Source organism: Rana temporaria, chromosome 9, assembly GCF_905171775.1.
Source record: "Rana temporaria chromosome 9, aRanTem1.1, whole genome shotgun sequence".
In the NCBI taxonomy this organism is placed as follows: Eukaryota; Metazoa; Chordata; class Amphibia; order Anura; family Ranidae; genus Rana; species Rana temporaria.
In genome coordinates, this window is record NC_053497.1 from 50548141 (window position 1) to 50553462 (window position 5322).

The window sequence follows — 5322 nt, forward strand, 5'->3', positions numbered from 1 at the left end:
GTCCATGCCTCACTTTGCCCATGCCTCAAAGTGTCCATGACTTGACTGACGTTTAACATGGGAGTCTATGGAAGGGGTGCCCGGCTTCGAAAAATCGGTGCTCCCTGGCCGTAGGCCCCCCAGACACCAAACTTTGCACACTCGTAGTGTAAGAGTGGGCCAAGTTCGGGGTCCAGGGGACCTATGGCTGGCCGGTACCGGGTCCCCAAATCCAGAAGATCAGGCGCAAAAAGGTGACTTGAGTATAAGCCAGGGGGGGCATTTTCAGCACAAAAAAATTTGCTGAAAAACTCGGCTTATACTCGAGTATATACGGTAAGTGAAAAGAATACTTGTTGATTGAGCAGAACTTCAGTACTGTCCCGTGTACTCTGTAGAGTTATCTCAAGCAGTGTTATCAGGCCTACTTTGGTTACTACTGTGGACTACAGAATCTCTCTTTTGTTATGAAGAGGGGAGAAGTTCTATACTTCTGCCACACTTTCTGTCCTAGGGTGACAATGCTTCTCTCCATAGATACAGTACTCAGTGCAACCACCACTTCTAAGGACTGTGACGCTGATCCATGTTGACATGCTTGCATCAAGCAATTTCTTCTGATTTGTCAGCTGCACATTCATTCTGTAAATCTCCCATCCTAACATATCTCAAAGGTGTTAAATAAAATGTAGATCCTTTACTAGTCTACCATTTGTATGCCTCAGCAGAAATCGAGATTCATCAGACCAGTCTACGTTTTCCAGTCTTCATCTATCCAGTGTTGGTGATCCCCTGCCAGGGTTGTCAACCTCCCGTAGCATTTTTTACTGACAAAACATGAAAAAATTACTGGCGGAGCACATTTTTTACTGACAACCCGAGAAATTACAGAACTTCTATTGAAAACTAACACAGTAAATATTTGAACAGTATAAACATGATATGGAAACACTAACAATAGTAAACAAAAGTAATTTTTCTTGATTTACACTTAAAAAGTCAACACAGCATGAAATTATCATCCCCTGATATTTACTGGCAGTTGTAAAACAAATCACAGATTTTTACAAATTGTCAGTAAATTTATTGGTGGTTGGCAAACCTGTCCCCTGCCCCTTGCCCACTGTACCTTCAGCTTTTTATTCTCTGGAATTCAACTGCAAAACCAAAGCACACAACAAAAATGACCACAGTGGTTGAAGAAGAAAAACGTGAATGTCCTTGCATGGCCTAGTCAGAGCCCAGACTTAAACCTCATTGAAAATCTGTGGAATGGCTTGAAGACTGCAGTCCATAAATGGTCACCATTAAATGTAACTGACTTGAGCAGGTCTGCAAAGAAGAGTGGGCAAATATTGCAAAGTCTAGATGTGCAAAGTTTATAGAGACATCTCAACAGACTAATGGCTGTAATCAAAGCAAAAGGTGGTTCAACAAAATATTGACACAAGGGGTTGATCCTTTTTCCAACTCTGTTTTTTTTATATATATTTTTTTATGACATGTTGGTGTTATATCTTTCACCTGGATGTTATAAGTAAATACAGCTGGATAAAACTGTGTCTGTCTTCATTTCAGGCTGCAATGCAACAAAATTAGATTTTTTTAAAAGGGGGTGATTCTTTTCTATACCCTTTGTACATGTGCATTCCCTGTGCCTAGAAGCTCCTGTGATTTGATCTTCATAGCTGTAATTCTACACTGCAAGATTATCTAAGGTGGCCATACATGTGTCGAATTCTGAACGATTTTTCCATCAAAAATCACACCTTTAAATAATTGTTCGATTTTCAACCATTAGTGGGGCCACAGAAACGGACGATTTTGGTGCGGAAATATTTAAAAAAACGAATGAATGAGCTCTTTGAAGAGAGATAACAAAATACTGCAGATATATGTGTCCAGATCAAATTTCATGAATTGGGTTTACATCTACTTTAAGGGGACAGCTCTATCAAGATGGACGCCTCCATGCAGAGACAAAGCGCCGAAACATAGGCATTACTGAAGACTAGGCTTTTGTCACCTGCTGCCATTTTTGGGCACAGCTTCCAGAGTTTAGTTCAAGGAAAAAGAATACTTCTGAAACAGGTGTCTTGTAGGAGAATGCTACTTTCACACTGGGGCGCTTTGCATGCCCTATAGCGATAAAAATAGCGCCTGTAAAGCTCCCTGAAAGAGCCGCTCTTTCACTCCAGTGTGAATGCTAGAGTGCTTTCACACTGGAGCGGTTTGCTGGCAGGATGCTCAAAAATTTCCTGCCAGCCACATCTTTGAGGCGCTGTAGGAGCTGAACCGCCGGCAAAGCACTGCTGCTGGTGGTTTTATCCCTTTTTCGGCCGCTAGCGCAAAAATGACGAATACGCCCGCAAAACGATGGTAAAGCGCTTCTAAAAATAGCAGCTCTTTACCGCCGACGCTGCCAACGCCCCAGAGTGAAAGGGGCCTAATAGATGCTAAACCAGTGTTTCTCAACCTTTTTTCCAGTCAAGGTACCCTTACAAATTATGTACAATCTAAAGGCACCCTTTAAAATTAAGGACAGTCCTGAGGCACCCCATTCTAAAATTTTAAAATCATTCTAATAGTTTTACATAATGAAGCAACATCAATACACGTAGGATGCCAAAATTTAGAGGTGATTTATTCTTCTAAAGCAAATACACTTTTGCAAACTGGTACTGACTATTTTATTATATTTATTTATTAAAATGCTTAACCTACGCAGTCTTACCCGAAGGCCTCAATACACAAAATAAAAGACATTTAGGTAGATTCAGGTACGTTGGCGTAACTTTGCGGCGGCGTAGCTTAAGGAATTTAAGCTACGCCGCCGTAAGTTAGCGAGGCAAGTACATGATTCACAATGTACTTGCCTGCTAAGTTACGTCGGCGTAGCCTAAATCGGCGGGCGTAAGGGCATCTAATTCAAATGTGTTTGAGGGGGCCGTGTTTTATGTTAATGGCGTTTGACCTCACGTTCTTTACGTTTTTTTTTACTGCACATGCGCCGGGCGCCTACATTTCCCAGTGTGCATTGCGGCTAAGTACGCCGCACGGGCCTATTGATTTTGACGTGGACATAAACGACGTAAATCCAGATTCACTGACGACTTACGCAAACGACGTAAAAAATTTGAATTTCGACGCGGGAACGGCGGCCATACTTGACATTACTATTCCAATAGGGCCTAGCTCTAACTTTACGCGGCCTATCTCTTACGTAAACGGCGTAAAAGTACTGCGTCTGCCGGGCGTACGTTCGTGAATCGGCGGATCTCCTCATTTACATATTCTACGCCGACCGCAATGGAAGCGTCATCCAAAATATTGCAATCTAAGATAGTACGGCGCAAGCCGTCGTATCTTAGATATGTTTAAGCGTATCTCTGTTTGAGCATACGCTTAAACATAAGTCGGTGTCGATTCTGAGTTAGGTCGGCTTATCTACTGATAAGTGGGCCTAACTCTTACCGAATCTACCTAATTGACATTAAAAGACTTTAGAAAAAAACAACATGCCAAAATGACAACACACAGAGTAAAAACCTGGGGGTCTGTCCGTCACACCACATTAAAATTAGGTGACTCCGAAAGCTTGTACAAAAAGTACGGTTTTCAATTCCTTACGGAATTTCAAAAAGTCATTCTCAAGTCTCAGTGTCAAGGCAAGGAGTTCCAAAATTCAGCTTCTTGCACTTCACTTGTTCTCCCTCCGCATTTTTTGTTTTTTAATTTTGGAATCTTCAATTTGGCCAGATTCGCCGATCTCAAGGATCGGGTAGGCGCATACTTGATGAATTTTTCCTTCAGATGCTCTGGGCCACATCCATGCAATGCCTTATGGACAAGACATCCAGTTTTGAACAGAACCCTTTCTTTAATGAGCAGCCAATGATGGAGTGATGTGGTCACGACGACTGACTAGTATTCCAATGTTTCTCCCTCGAATTCCTAGGTGTGGATGATGCATATTGCATTTGGTAGAAGTAAAGGAATGTCCGCAACAGGTGCTCTTTGCTGTGCTCTTTATTACCCAGCCAGGTAAAAACAATTAACTTGTGGTGAGGAAAGTAAAGTTGAAAAAGAAAAGAGAACAGCAGATTCAGGCGTGATGGTAGGGAAACAGTCCTGCTCCCAAGCGTAACACTTCTCTGCGCCACTCCTGCGTGAGTGGGTTTAGCGTACCCGGACAGGCCTCTCTCGCTGACCTGGCAGCCGGAGTATCACTCGAATCTTTGTAGGATAAAGTCCCTACCACAGACCCTCCTTGGTGAACTTGAACTTGAGGAAAAGTCTCTGCCACAGACCCTCCTTGGTGAACCTCAAAAAGACACCTCTGCCACAGGCCCTCTCTGATTGATAGTTACGGAGATAATCCTCCTTTGATGAATTACGCCTGGATCTCCGTCAACTTGTCGCCCAGGTACCGACTGACAGGTGATCAATCCTTCAATGTCCGGCTACTTGATCCCGGTGGTTTGTCGAGGCCCTTTTGGACCGCCAGCCTCTCAATGTCGCTCCTTAGATGGACTCCCCACCGAACAGCTGTTCAAATGCTCCGGGCCAACATGGTCCCTGAACCAGGAACACCGCGTGGCACGCACGCCCCAGCCAGGTAAGCCATAACGCTGGGGCACCGTCAGGTGGTCATCACCATAAAGGTGGATGCCAGATTCGAAAAAGAAGACCCAGAACCAATGGTGTCTGCCTCATAAATACCCCTCCCAGCATGCACAGCGAGGCCAAACCCTCCTGATTGGCTGCTGGGAAAAAGTACAAAAACCTTGACTCCACTGCTGCCACCTGCAGCACCGGGGTTGGAAGAACACCCCAGTGTAACAGAATAGCCTACAGCAAAGCCAAGCTGAGACAGAGACCCTGTTTTGCACTTAACAATTTGGATCAGAGTTTAACTACACTCTGATCTCTAAATCTCTAAATTTAACTTGCACCGGTACTATAAAGTACCCAGACACTACAGGTGTATAATGAAAACCTGTGGCTTTGTGTAACTAAAAGGCAGGGTTCATCCACCTGCTGGTTTGTATACAATTTTGAGGAAATGTTTAGGCATGTTGCCAAGGTACCCCTGAAGAAACCTCAAGGCACCCTGGTTGAAAAAGACTGGGCTAAACTCTACAAGAACTCACACATATGCTTAAAAGTAACCAGAATTTAAAACATATGGAGGCTGCCATTACTGAAATATTTTACATATGTTCTTTCACTTTTCACCCACGTATTTGGTTAATTGATGACAAATTGTTTATTTCAAAAAGTCAAACATTTACAAAGAAGTTACCATTTTTACAGAGTTTTTTCAATAAATAGCATAATAAA